At 30.1% G+C, this 16,223-nt stretch overlaps 1 long non-coding RNA gene across 1 annotated transcript in view; it reads left to right on the plus strand.

The window, feature by feature from the left end:
• Window positions 1–903: 903 nt before the first annotated feature.
• Window positions 904–16,223, plus strand: part of LOC149056667 (uncharacterized) — a 99,345-nt gene continuing 84,025 nt past the window's right edge. Inside the window, exon 1 of the long non-coding RNA XR_016191167.1 lies at window positions 904–996. This is a non-coding gene — a long non-coding RNA (uncharacterized LOC149056667). The remainder of the gene's footprint in view (window positions 997–16,223) is intronic.

Below are 16,223 nucleotides of genomic sequence, written 5' to 3' on the forward strand. Positions count from 1 at the left end.
TTTAAATTTTAATCCGTGGTTATATCATATTGGTTATAAATAGGTACCGTGGTATGTGATATTATTTTTATGGTTATATTTTCGTTGAAAATTCCAAGTATTATTTCTCATTATGCGTCCGCATGTGTTGTCTCCGACTTACACACATATTACACGGCAAATTTTCGTGCACAAGTTTAAATAATGTACTGTTAGTTTTGATATTAGAGTGAATTGACTCAATATCAAAATACATAGTAAGAACAATATCTGTGTCCTCTCGTTGGTTTTATACGATATTTTAATTTTTAAATGAGTTATGTGCATTTTAAAATATTTATACTTTACTGTATACTCATAACTCGTTTAAAAATTAAAATATCATAAAAACCAACGATAGTACATTGATGATCTGATGATGTTCTCGCCTAAAATTTTGATAATGGGTCAATTCTAACTAACAGTACATTATTGAAACCCGTGCACGAACATATTATTTTGATAATATGTAGTAGGTACGTGTGCAAGACGGATACAACACATGCGGGTGCGACGGCCCATTAATCCGCCTAATCGAGAACTCCACGTGTCACTGGTACTAACATCTTTGGGGTAACAACAGTGGTAATGTGGTTGTGGTATTAACTGTACGTTTCGGACCGACGGTCGTCCGCCCTGATTAGGCCTTTGGTCGGTCGTTCGGTCATCAAACCGCGGCAGTCTCCTTTCGGCAGTAAAGTTGTAAGTTCGATTCGCGTTCCGCCGCCGTCACCGCCACCACCGCCTGACCGTTCCCGCGCGCGCGCGCGCGCCCTCGACCACCACCGGGTTGGCACGACTGGGCCGGCGCGACGAGTCGCCGCGAATCCGTAACGGTCCGCTAGGTCGTGATGCTGTCGCGTCAGTCAGTCCGCCTGCAATCCACCGACCGGCAACACGTGATGCACCGGCGGCCGCGGCGTCATCCACCACACGCGCCGCACGCCGCCCACCGCCCACGATCACGTCGATGCAGAGGTGAGTTTATTATATTATTATTATAAAAAACAGATATTTTTTTTTTTGCTTATATTATATATTATTATCCGTTATACTCGGGTAGGTACATACTGATTTTTTTTTTGCTGCCTAACACCGAATTAGGTATAAAGTTCTTTATGAGTTTTGTTAATTATTACCAAGTATAATGATCCAGGGATATGATTTTTTTTTGGCAGAGAAGGCATGAATTGACTCAGGTTTTTTTTGTTGATAGATTTCTAAAATGATTTTTAATTTTTTAAATCTCAATTATTTGTAAATTTGTACAAATAATAAAGTAAATGCGATTAGGTGATGTTGTCTAATGTTTAATGGAAGCAATTTGAGTGAACATAACAAGAAAATTTATAAATTTGGGGGGGGGGGGCAAAATCGATTTTGCTCTGGGCCATCAAAATTCCAAATCCGATCATGGATATTATGATTATAATATGTAGGAGGGTCGTGGCCTGAGGGAATATTTTATTTAAAAAAAAAGAGATATCTTCAAAAATACGAATAAACCCAATGATATAGTGATTTATGGTGTTTATCAAAATCATATAATTGTATTACAATATTGATTTATTGTCACATTTCTTATGAAAAATAAGTACTTGGTAACTGACAGTTATTATTAGCTTACTTGACTTTTAAAGTTCAAATATCACTATAACAATCTCTGTCATATATAATAATAATTACTCCAATGCAACTATAAGTCAACACTTCCACAAAATGCAATAGAGTATCCAATAATTCTTTAAATCGCAAACATTATAGAAGTTTCGTCAATGGGTGGGATTTCTGCAATTTTTTACTACCAATCATTAATTATTTGACATAACTCATTATACATACCTACGAATATTCTATTGAGTTTTTTTATTGAATAAAATGTTTCTGCAGTTAGATAGGAATTAAAAACTAAGTTTTGCAAGTGAGCGATGAAAACTTCTATTAGGTATACTCTCAATAATTTATAGTGGTCGGTTACCTTCCCGGTAAAGTAATAATAATAATAATAATCGTTTAATTTGGCTGTAAATAATAACTAAGAATAAACGTCTTCACATTGACGTTCCATGAAAGCCGTTACAAAAACAATGTGTATACAATATACATGGGTAATAATTAATAATTACGAAAACCACAAAATTACTATATTAATAATATCATAATGTTACTTTGTTATGACTTTATGAAATAATAGTTATTAGTTCTTAAATTGTTTTCCGATACGACCGTTAACGGTACTGCAGTGGTTAAGTGTAAAATATAATTTTGTGCTTTGTGGAGGTAAAAATTGTATTTTGTAGTGAAGGCATATGTAATTTACATTAGTTTTTGGCCTTTGATATTTCCGGTAGAACGTTTCACGGGAATATTAATAATTAAAAACATAACGTAGATATAACGGCTATAACCCTTTGTAAGAAACGCAAGTAGGCAATTATTGATAAACACATATCGTGTCAAAATATTTATTCGGAAAAATGTCATGAAACAAAATAAGACGTTGCGTCTTTAATAATAATATAATAATACAATTATTATTATTATATTGTACTCGGTGATAGGTACATAATTTTATTTTCAGATAGGCAATAATCGTTCATCGATTATTTTTCACAACGTTAGGTACCATTGTTTTTTTCTTTTTTTTTTCTGGTTTTACTATTTGAAAATATATAGTGGATTATAATGTCCTCGGGATTGTAATAAATTACTAGATAAATACACTTTACGTTGCTACGAAACTACGTTAATTGTCATGTTGCTTTGCTTACTGCAGCGACTGCTTAAGACAAACACAATTCAATTTCACGATGCAAAAAACTTGTTTGGCATAATTTACATGCATAATTAATTCGTTTAGCGCGTACTAATATTTTTCTTTTCCCCTTGTATCGGATGTACGACTACATCAGAGACGTCATGTGTTTTATTTAGGGGCGTTTAGCCGATGACGCGAAAAAAAAACCATAACACCTACCAAAATATTTGTCAGGAGGGGAAACGACAATTCAAGTGCAGTGAGACCTCATCGTCATCGCACAATATTAAACTTCCACTAAGATTTGTCGTAGGTATACTGAAACTGAATTCCAGTATTTTACGATCGATGTTAAATTTTCGTAATTTATTCAACTGACTTAAGTAATATTATATTCCTAACAAAATATTAGAGGAAATATTCTACAGCGTAGATACACTCTTCAAATTTATTAGCGTGGCGCTGAATACTTATTTTAGGTGTTGGCTTATTATTTTGAACTACCTTAAACTATAATATGATGTGTTCAGTGGTGATTAAAAATAATTTATAGAGTAAAATGAATTACTTTACATCGGATTTAGGTACTTGCAAAAATAATATATTATGTCGATATTGCTAAGAATGTTAGTGTAGGTAGGTAATAGTTGGGTGGAAAAATAATATTGTATTAATCTAATACTAATCTGTCGACAAAGTTTACTCTTAAGCACTTAATGGCTAGTGCATAGTAAAATTATGACATAGTGACATATACATATTTAATATTAAATAAATCATATATTATTCTAATTAATGATTTTTTAATCAACCACATTGTTCAAATCGTCGCAGCTTTGTCCTTATATCACATACATTGAAATAAATATTCGTAATAACTTTACTATAGGTATATGGACAGTCAGCCGTGTTTTCTTGGTAAATATTGCCGTTTTTATACCTTAAATTGAGTAACTATTTAAATTTCAAGTACAACCATAATAAGTACAGCATAATTGAACATATATTACACACCCCGTAGAGAAGACATCAGCATCCGGCACGTGTTTTTCGCTTCGGGGAGTCGTTTGAAAATTTAACTCGAAAAAAAATATAAACGTCGTATCGTCTTAGTGATAAGTGAACTCTGTCGCAGCCGTCACCCGAGTATATATACATATAATATATATATATATGTATTATGATATTAAATGTACGCGCGACATATTATAAGCTGTTCGTAATCCCGTCCGCTGCGTGGTTTTGGCGAAATCCTCTCTTTTTTGAGTTTTTTATTTATCTGTTTGCTTGCCTTTTTTTCACATCCTGTTGAAATTTATCTCTGTGGAACGATGGTGGTGACGAAAGTAAAGTGCTGATACAGTAAAAAGAACAAATATATATTCAGCGTATTACTAGAAATCCCTTCGTTTTTTTTTCGGAACTCTTGCTCTGTATAACAACCGCTTGTTGTATATAAAATAAAAACGCCAGCCTGCGCACTTAAAATCATATCGAGTCAATATTATGTATTATTATAATAGATATTAAATGACTAGGCAACGGTCAGTATGCAATTATCGGTTTTTGCGACGAGAGGAGTTTTAAGTATTTATTACAGGCCATATTGATTTTATAATATATTATAAAATATAGTATATTTATATATATTATATAGTATATTATAAAATCAATGCAGGCCATAATAATGATAGTAATAATAATAATAACAATAACAATAATATACCTACTGTCGAAGTATAGTCTGATTCTTTTCAATCAAAGTGTAAATGTGAAGGAGACGTCCAAGAGCAATATACATAATAATAATAGTGGTTGCGTTGTATATTTTATGAATCCTCCATATCTATCCATTTTTTAAATGCTTTGGTTTTGCCACTGGAATAAATTGAATTATGTGAGATTTGTTTATATATGTAGTAAGGTACCAATGTTAAAAGGATATTATCGTGTCGTCGTCCGTTTGCGGCTTTAAGCTATAGAGAATGACACTGAGTATTTTTGGAAAATTGATAAAATGGGGGTGAGCCATACTTGGAGACTCGGCCTGGTTATTAATAATAATAATAATTTATCCGTCCACTTTATTAAAAAAAAAACCTAATTCGAACCGAAGCATGTGGTATGTACATTGTCATTGTATATACACACATATATAATATACCATTTCACTATTGGATATACACATGCACAACGAACACATATATACATATTATATCATATATTGTATGTGTTTATGCGTTGTGGTCGGTTAAGGGTGGGTGAAAAGAGGGGCGCCACGGCAGCGGCGGCGTCTGGGCGATCTGCTGCGACGACCGGTACGGAGGGGACGGGTGGTATATTGATTAAGAGCCGGCGGCGGCAGCAGTGGCGACGTCTTTTAAACACGCCGCCGCCGGATTCGGCCGATCGGTGGCCTTCGCCGTAGCCATGCGATTCTAGTTCCGTAAAAACGGGTCTCAGGGGACTTTTGTCGCATACGCCGCACACACTGTTTGTGTTGATTACCGATACTGCAGTCTATGGCAATAAGCGACGACTGTGGCAAGAGGGTGTGTGTGCAGTAACAGACAGAGGCTCAAAGGTCCACCGTGCCGTCGCCACACTCGACGCAAAGGCCGCAACGTTATTATTCAACGTGTATACTACATCTATAAAACGTTATATATATATTATATATATACATAGGGCACGACGTGTGCTCGACTGTGTCGCAGTCAGTGACGACTGACGAGATCGATAAGGAAGAGGGCGCGCGTGAGTGTGTGTGTGTCAAATATAAGAGTTCCACCTCGTAGTCAGGAGAGGGGGTTTTCTTATAGGAGAAGGTTTACCGTGGTAAGGCGTGAACGACACGTCTTGGTGGTCACGAGAGTTCTGACTGTAATATTGTTACGCACAGTGTTGAATCCAGACAATTTTTGTGGTAAGGATCCTCGAGGCCTTACTTTCCTTTTTTCACTGTTACTCATAAATTTCAGTATACCTAATGAATTATATTATTATTATTATTAATAATATTTATTAATTCAGTACATTTGGAATTTAATAAATATCATATTATGTTAAGTGTTTAACTAAAATATATTATTTATTTTACACAAATTAGAAATATATTATGTTTTTTCATGCATATAAATATATGACTCTTCTATGAACTCTCGAAATTGGTCCTCTTCACATATTTAATAAGTTCATTTTGTTGAAAGTTGTATTTATCAGGTGGTAGATTAAATTTAAGTGGGGATATAGCCACTCCCTCCCTGGAGTATACCTGGATTCATCACTGGTTACACATAGTACCTATCCTGTCTGACTATAATATAATTGTGATGACGTTTTTTTCCACCGAGCAGGACAACTATTAAAAAAAGAGTATATAGGTATATATTATAATAATTTATAGTATTATTTTTGAAACACTGGTATAATACGGAAAATTTAATTTAGAAAATAAAGTATCAATCTCGTAAATTTTTATTCTATTTATTTATATGATTTAATCAGTTATACCTACGCCAAAATCTCTCACATAAATTGAGAAAGTTCACGTTAAATAATATTATGCAACTGAAATTTTCAGACACTCAATTATTTAATTAATCTAATATTTAAATAATTTTTATATAATATGCATTATAATATTTCAAAATTGAATCATTAATCATAACAATAATATTTTACATAATATTAGCATAGACCAAAGTACTTGGATTAATCTTACAATTTTTATCTTGGAGTATAAAACTAAATTAATATTTGAAAAAAAAAATTATGCATGGTTATGTTAAAAGTTTTAGTTTAGAGATTTCACGAAACATTGTGTGGAAATAAATACCACGTCATATTAATATATTATATACTTAACTGAAGTAAATTTGTTTCACTATACAATTTATATAGTGATAACATTAATTAAATTAAAAATAATTTTGTAATTTTAAATTGTATCCGCTTATGGTAAAACTCCATTAATGAAATTCAATAGTTTTAATCGCCTTCTAGCAGATAAATATTGTACTGAACCCCATTTGCTCGATGTTCGAAATCCGATCTATAAACGAAACGTGGTGCTAGTGATATGGAATGCAGAAGACAGATTTTCGGGCGGGCGAGGGTCTCCATGACTCTACAATGTAATGGCACCCGTTTTAATAGTTTCCTATTTGCATAACGTCGCCAAAAGAGCTCTAGATATTGTTAACAACTTAGGCTGTACTATGTATAGCCTCGTACGTTAGAGTTGCCGAGCCATTTTTTAGAATTGATTTTTTTCTTTAGTTTTCTTCTTTTTCAGTTTCTCTTCCAACTCTTCTCTATGCAATAATACAATAATAAACCCTGAATTCATAATATGCACGGCCTTTCCAAGACTGCAAACTGTGAGACAGAAGAAAAATGTTAATCGTTTTCTCTACAAATGGTACATTTGAATTGTATTAAAAATAGCATGTGTCGCCAGCGAGTAAATTTATGGACAATAAAAAATGAAAAATAATAATCTCCAATACATTCAAGATGTGGTATAGATAGTTTCGATATAGTACCTACATGTTATACTTTTTTCACGTTGAGGATAAAATAGTTTATTTTAATGATGAAACATGCATATTAGGTGTAAATACTAAATAATGTAGTTAAAAAATGATATAAATTGTATAGTTAAAAGTATTAAAATAATTATGTACATTTCTATTTTGCACAATATTTTATGAGTGTAATGAATTTGAATGTGTTTATTGTGTTGATTACGAAAGTGCACCGTGTACATTTGTTTAGTATCTAGTTGTTTCCTTAATACACGAGTCTATATATTGTTGAAGTTTAAAACATTTTGGGATTTAAACTGATATATTGGTTGCAACAAAAATGTTTCTTTTGTTCTGTTTTTTAGATTTTATGTCAGAAATAACAGAAAATATATGCTAACGTAAAAAAAAGTTATATCCTTGTTTTTGTATTTTACGACGTAAACGTGAACGTCACTATAATTCTAATTTGATTTTTTCTTGATAAATATTTAAAAAGTTCTAAATTTTGTTTTAAAAAACCAGCGCTGTAAAAATATATAGTACATTTTTTTTCACTTCCTAAAGTAAGTTAGACATATAACGGTATGTACAGAATTGATATTAATCTTGGAATTAAATTTATAAATTTTTTCTTTAGAATTGTATTTATTTTTGTAAACTAAGTAGGTTCGTCTCAAATATGAGTTCCGTCACATTACAGTGATTCATAATAAAATATTTCCAGTTAAAAATTAATTTATTCATAAATAATATATTTACTTTATATAATTTAGATATATAAATAGGTGAAAATTGGTTCAATTTGTTGGAGAGGGGGAAGTATAAGCCTTGACTATTTACATACATGAGTTTTTAATAGTTTGTGGAACATTAATAAATTGGGGGGCTCATTATGACTTGGGAGGCTAAGCCCCCCTAGCCTCAACATGATTTGCGCCTATAAATAAATACGAGTACAATTATGATTTTAGTTACATTTTCAAAAATAAATTATTAATCAATCACTCATTAACTTTTTAGAATTAAAAATAATCTAATTTAATTTTGAGTTATTGTTTACTACATTTCTAAGTAGGAAAAATTGTACCTACATACAAATATTATGTTTCTTGAAAAATAAGATACCTAATATTTCAGCTTCTGTTATAATATTTTATGTTTTATTTATAATTTAATATAATTTATAATAAGACTAAGTATCATATTAATATTATAGTATTATATTCCTTTAATTTAATTTTATTTATTATTCAGATTTGAGATTAACATGATTCAACCATAAAAGTTGTTGAATGTTAATTTAAAAAAAAAACTGTTTGATTATTCCAGTACCATAAACTTAATGTGTATTAAATTTAACAATACGATTGTTGTCAAATTTTAACGGTAAAAAAGACACTATTTGAGGGAATAACTTGTGAATGGGATGTAGGGGATACGCGAAAAATGTGTATGCTACTAGGATGTTTTGGAAACCACCGAAACGTACGTAACCGTGTTTGACAGAACTAAATTAAAGTTAATTTCGGTGGCGTTGGTGGATCCTTTGGCTTGGAAAATGCTGTAGTCATTGTCACATACACTCACATAACACATATACAAGGAAGATTGAACTTCTAAACATTGGACAGCTCCGTAATAGTTACCATACCTAGAGAAATCATTGGTATTTTGTGCAATACATAGTTAATTGTAAATTGTGGTTGAAAATTATTTTCCACTTTCTTTAAATTACTTCGCGGACAAGAAAGGATGTTTAATTATGCAGTAGATCAATAATACCCAGTCGATGTTCAAATACCGATAGTTTCAACCGAATAGACAATAGGTACATGACCATATAATCTAATTTTCCAGTTCATTTCAAATACAAATCAACAGGTTTGTCAGTTGTTGAGAATGTTTATACCAGATTTAACCGTGGGTATTCGCGCGTATTTGAAACTATAAGATTGTTATTTACCGTCCAAACATCTTTGGCATGTTTAAGAATAACTAAAATCAATAATTGTAATGACATTTTAAAATTAATTTTGTTAATATAATGTACATTAATAAGGGATATATTTTTCTTTTAAATAATTTTAACTGAGAATAGTAAATTTTTATTTCTTTATTACAAACGTAGCTTATTGTAGTTTGTTGGTATTAAATAATACAAAAGTGTTAACGAAATTGGGTTTATTTATCATATTTAAATATTTATAAATACTCAGCTATAAATTTTATAGACAATTTTCATAATATTTATTACTACTTTATAAAATATATATTATGACTTAGGAAATATATCGCTCATAGTTTGTTTGTTTGACATATCAGTCAAAAAACAGTTTAAGTCTTTCAGATCTTTAAATAAATATGACCATTTTAATTGGCTCTTAAAAGGACAAAATATCGAAAATAGGAAACGAGTTGTAGAATATGCTATGTTTATAAAGCCTGTAATGTTTTAAAGGATATGACCGTAGTTTTCGTGTATGCCAAGACCTAGAGGGTTAAGATACGGAAAGCATTAACTGGTAACATCTGCGCTAGTGTAAAAAAGTTTATATGACCAAAAGAGAGAATGCATTTACAACGGCTGAACTCAATAAAAACGGCGTCTTCACCAGTTTCCTTTCTGTAATGGCTTTTTTTCTCAGAATTCCTTTTTAGCCTTCTTATCGCTTGTTGGCTCTATTATTATGTTAAGCTTTTAATACTGTACTCGATTATTTGATAGTTCCGATTTTAATAAATTATATGTATAGACAATAGACATACTTAGCTAGAGAAAATTTAGTACCTAATTATTAAAATATTTTTTTATTTTTTTTTAATTCGTCTAAACTAATTTATAAAATAAATTATGATTTATAGTAATTAGCAATATAATAAAATAAAATTTTAATACTGAATTAGACATTTAACAAAAATTATTTAAATAACAACAAACGTTTATACTTTAATTTATGGTTATTAAAATATAAAAAAATTCGTACGAAATATGCACATTTATTTTTATAATTACTATCAATTTTAAACGATTATGCAAAAATAAAATAAATCATTAATTAACATTTAAGTTGTATTTTCGTTAGAATTTTGAAGAATGTTTTACAGCAAATAACAGAAAACTTATGTATTATGTGTTTTTAAATAGCCCAAAAATATAAATTTTTGAAACCACCTTCTAAAAATTATTCATCCGTTTACTAAAAGCACAATTCCCAAAAAAACCTCAGATAAACTTTATCTTCTCCACAATTATTTGTTGGAATGATATCCGGGGTCGGAAATTAAATTAAAAAATACGGTAGGGATAAACAATATTTTTACGACTCGCATAATTTATGCAAGCACGTTCTACGAGATAAGACCTTATAGTTTTTTTTTTCTAGAATGAACTTCTCTGTCTCCCCCAACAAAGGTGTACGCGTGAAACTGCATCGAAAATACGGTTCGAAATGGTGATGCTTAAGGCTCATGTCACGAGCAACTTGCGCGTAGGATAAAATGGTATTTCAGTGTAGAAAGGGTGGACTGAACAAAAAAAAAAAATTGTACCCGGGGTTCGAATTGTCTGTCGAGCAATTAAGTCTTGGGTCGTATATACCCTAGCTGGGGTGTGCAATGACTGCTGAATGTTTAAGTATAAAGAAAAAGGAATTAATTAAGACGATTCATACTAATTACTTCAACCAAAGTAAGTATAAAAGAAAGAATAAGAGAGAGAGACGATAATTGCACTTGAAACGACTGCTCCAAGAAAATTATCGTTGCCTGAACTGAATGTTTTCGAGGTAGAGATGATAAAAAAACAAGGGAAAATTAGAAAAAAATGTATTAATTGATGTCATCAAACAACACAGCTTGTGATGCAACCACAGACGGATTATATAAAAGAGGTACCTGCGTTATTTAAGTGATGTTAAATATCGTTGCATATCTGAGAAAATGTTAATCCATCGTTTTATGGGTAATTGGAAATAATTACATAAATTAGAACTGATGTGTAAAAGATAATTGTAAGAGTATTTTTGCAGTGTGTATTTAATATTTATTGTTATGTTGATATTTAAGTATTGCATTCACTATTTAGAAATTATGTGTGAGATTTATTTGAAAGGTTTTTTATAGTTAGGTACCTTATATTATTTTTGTAAAATATAATACAGTTAATCTAGTATAAAAATAAAATTTTATCATTTAACTCACATAAAGTAGGTACCTATTAATAATATTATTGTAATATTGTATGTAATACAATATGATAAAATATATGTGTTTTTCAATTTAATTTAATAGTACTTAAAATGTTCTTATGCAAAATTTTGTTGACTTGTTTTAAATGCAACTGTCATGTTTTATTTTAGTTAAATAAATATAGTACATAATTTATATTAATTAACTTATATTTTTATAGTTGTGAATTATTAGATTCATATTGGTATCTCTAATATAATATATAATAGTAAATACTAAATATATTGAAAAAAAGCTATTATAATAATGTAATATGGAAATATATAATATATTTTGAGTTTGAACTATCGGTATCGCAGAAAGTATACTATAAAAGCAAATGTGATATAATTTACCCCGATATGTCCGTAACCGTTTAGTTTAGGGTTGTCGATTCCGGATTACCGGTTAGAAACTACAAAGTCAGATTAGCCGCCACGGTTACCCTGAATAAGATAGACATAGCTTGGGAATGGGGAAGGAAATCTCATGTTTAAACGGCTATACAATGTTTTCAAGTGTTAACGCAAACATTTGAGTTCAGTGGTTATTCCCCTTCTTCCTTTAAACACGTTTTGATTTACTCTGGCGACTAATGGAGAATGCAAGACGGTACAAATAAACCACTGTACAATAGTCAACCGGGTGTGTAGATACATTATTAATGAAACCTCCTATGAAACCCCAACTACGAAGTCCAAATACGCCGAACTGTTAACTTGACAAACATATAGACTGGAGGTGGTTAGAATATAGAGGGTGAAGATAATTTATATGATAGAACGACGACATGAGAATAAACCCAAAAGAATAATATGGATTCATCGAAGTATAAAATGTTTTCTGTACTTTTTTCGTTCAAAATTAATTTATTTTATTGTTAAATAACTATTCGGTATCACTTTTTGATACTTGGGTTAAAACATTGTAAAAAAAATTATTATGAGGGTATATAAAAAAAAAAATGATACAAATTTAAATAATAGCGAAAAATATTAAGTGTCTTCGATTATTTCCTTCTTAATAACAAAAAAATAAAAAGCAAAATCGATTTTGTCAAAATTACTTTTTGTATATAATTATTATCAACTGATTTTTGTTAGATTTTTCCAATGTTATTAAATAAGGAAAAAATTCGATTAAAAATTTTAAACTATAAGTAAACTAAGATTAAATTTTAATATTTTATATCAAAAATTAAATTCAATGATAAGGCTAAAAGATTGATGCAGATTGTTCTATTTAAAACCGTTATGCAGATTCCCCCCAAAAAAATTATAAATAAATGATAGCTGAATTATATTATTTTGAAGCTAATTCGTTTCTCTCATCTCATTCTATTCAATATCTAAAAAAACATTTTCCAACTTATATTATTTAATTTTAAATAAATTAAAATTAGCTTTATCACAACAACGGTTGTGATATTATTATTATTATTATTTTTATTATTGTATTGAATACAATATATTATTTAATCTTCCTATCATTAACATAGGCATATTTTGTTTAATATTTAAAACTTAATAATTTTTGTTTTGGGATTCTATGCACTTTTACGTTAAAACTGAATAATCGATTCACGCGATTAAAGTTGAAAATCCATAAATATTGTGTTACTTTGTCAAAATAAATTTTGTCGATGAGTCGAAAATATAAATAAATTAAAACTTTAGAACTCTGTAGTTGAACTCTGTAGTTGAGTATCTTGTTATTCACATTGGGCCATCAACTTGGATCATAGCAATATTGTCTATGCGTTCTAACAATAAATTGTTACTGTCCTAAAACCACAAGTTTGTTATTTTCACAATTTCAAAAAATAGAGAGCCCAAAAAAAGGTATTACAATTGCATAGACATGGGCACAAGGGGCACATAAGAATGTGTATAGTAAGTGGTGCTGTGGGGCTTATAAATAAAACCCCCGGGGTATATATGTTGGGTACTACAGCAATTGCCGCCACCTTCGGGCTGTATGACATAATCTCGTCTAATCTCGTTTATAGCGACGGTTTCCCTCAATTTCATCCTTTCCAAGGCTACATATTATACTCGTCCAATGAGTGTCGGTCGAATCTCCAGTTTAAAATGATTGTTAACAAGAACAAAAAACAAAGAAAACCTCTTATAAATTCAAATAATAAAAAATATCACATAGGTATTCCCATTTTATTCCAAAAAAAGCTCCTTTCTAAACTGTTTTTTTGACATTGTTGAGATATTTTCAACGAAATTCGACTGTCTCTATACTCATCGTAAATTGCAATGATTGCAATTGCAATATGTTTTCGGAAACATTTTTACAGAATTAATTTTCATGACAAACAGTAGGTTCATAATATTATACCCTTTACCAGTTGACCATAAAATGAAAAGTGTATGATTTTAATAATATTAAAATGTTCTTCAATTCAAATAATATTATGTAAATAATTTAAATTCAATAAAATACTATAATATACGTATAATAATATTATTTTTTTTTAATTACCATTTATAATGTTATCAAATATGTATAATTCGTGAAATAAATTATGAAGTTTTTTTCTAATTATATTAATCTAAAGCTAAAATAAAATTCATGGGGGTTTTCGTTATTTAGTTTAACTGATCGTCCTATATTATGTATTAATGATTTACTATAAAATATTACTCTTTTATTGTATTAGTTAATCTTATATTATATATTATTATAATATAAATTTACAAAGTTATCTTTTGGGACAACATTTTTAACATAAATGAAAAATATTATTATATTATAATATTATATTTTTATTCACTTATTGTAGGTAAATTATTTTAAACTAGATGTAGTAATTAGTATTAATTTTAGAACTACATTATGTAGTGTTTACTTTTTATTTTTGTGTTATTTGATATAAAGTTTTGATTTGGTATTTGTATTTTTACATATTTATATTATACTTTCAACTGTTTTAATACCATATTTATTCGTTAAATATTATGCTTATTAAAAAATAATAATAATAATAATAGAAATTTAAATTCATTTTAAAGTGAATAATATAACAATACATTTAATTCGTAACTATATTATGATTGATGACTATAGGCTTTACTTATTTGTAGATGTAAATGTAATACATTATAATTATTTTAAATATTTTCTACAAAATATACAGTTATTATTATTATTATTATAGTTAAGATTGGCGCTTTATAATATATTAATATAAATCTCTTTATATTTTATCAATTATAACCTTATAACCTATAATGCTTGAAATAGTTTAAAGGGCTGAAACACGATTGAGCATAAAACACCTTTTTTGCGACACGATTGAGCAAAATTGTCGGCGTATCAAAGGAAATTAAAATACAAAAGAAAACTTACACGATTGAGCATAAAAAACTCTGCAACGTTGCCATTTTCAATTTAAAAAAAGTAAAAATAAATAATTTAAATTTAAAAATATTTATTCAAATAATTATAATAAAAAGTTATATTGTTGTTTAAATCCATATTTAAAAAAATAGAAACTATACGCACTTATATGAAATTTACTTTATGTGACGCGACTATAGATGATCGAACACTGATATTATTTCTATAATAATTTTGGAATCGTATCTTAATTATCTTATATTTTCCCCAATACTATAAATGTTTAAAACGCCGTAGAAATTTATTGCTCCGGACCTAATTTATTAATCGATAATATTGTCGATAAAGTTGGACTCGGCTCATTGCTCGCATCTGATATCATAATAATCGTGTTTAATAATAATACGTCAAAATAATAAATTACAAAATTTTGGCAACATGAATGTGGCAACATCGCATAAAATATTCTATGCTCAATCGTGTTGCTAAAAAGGTATATGCTCAATCGTTTTATGCTCAATCGTGCTTTACCGGTTTAAAGTGTACATGCGTGAGATTTTGTTATAATTTGAAAGTATTTAAATCCACCGAAATTCATGTCCGATCGGTGGGCTGTGGCAGTGAGTGGGGAAGTTAATATATAGGAGTAGGAATAGTATATAATATAATTCATTTGGCAAACCTCCTACTATTGTTGTTTATAAAGGACTCGAATGCCTCTTCTCCCTTCCACGTTGCTATGTCCTGTTGGGATTGCGTGTGGCGAAAAAGTTTGCGACACAATTGCCGTCACCATCGAGCGAAGGGTCGAGACAATAATTAGCCGTGCAATGTCTAGATTTTATTGCGATGCCGGGCAAAACTTTGTCACCGATTGTGTAATTTTATACGTGCGACCGTGGTGCGTCCCGTGACATTAGAGATGGTAGTAGCGATACAGTATGGTAGTGGTAGTGGCGATACAGTATGGTAGTGGTAGTGGCGATACAGTAGTAATTGTACAGTGGTATACTGGAAGTTCGTCAGAACTCTTGTATTTCGATAACTAAAAACTCTGCTTTCCTGGACTTTCTGCAATGAGCGGTGCGTGTATATATACTTGTATATACATAGGTACGTGGATGTGTGTGTGTGTGTGTGTGTGCGCGTTTGTACGTATGCATGTACGCATAACTTCCCCGTTCCGTTAGGTCGGTTGGCAGTGTCGACGACCAGTTGTTGGAATTCGTTTGCGCTCTAGTGAATTTTCCGCTCCCTTTTGCAGAATATATATATGTATATCATACACGCTATATAATGGCGCACTACAACACTCGCACCGATGACGACCTCGGAAT

Source organism: Diuraphis noxia, unplaced genomic scaffold (genome assembly GCF_037042655.1).
Source record: "Diuraphis noxia isolate RWA-SAM2 unplaced genomic scaffold, SU_Dnox_SAM2 contig0003, whole genome shotgun sequence".
Taxonomy (NCBI): Eukaryota; Metazoa; Arthropoda; class Insecta; order Hemiptera; family Aphididae; genus Diuraphis; species Diuraphis noxia.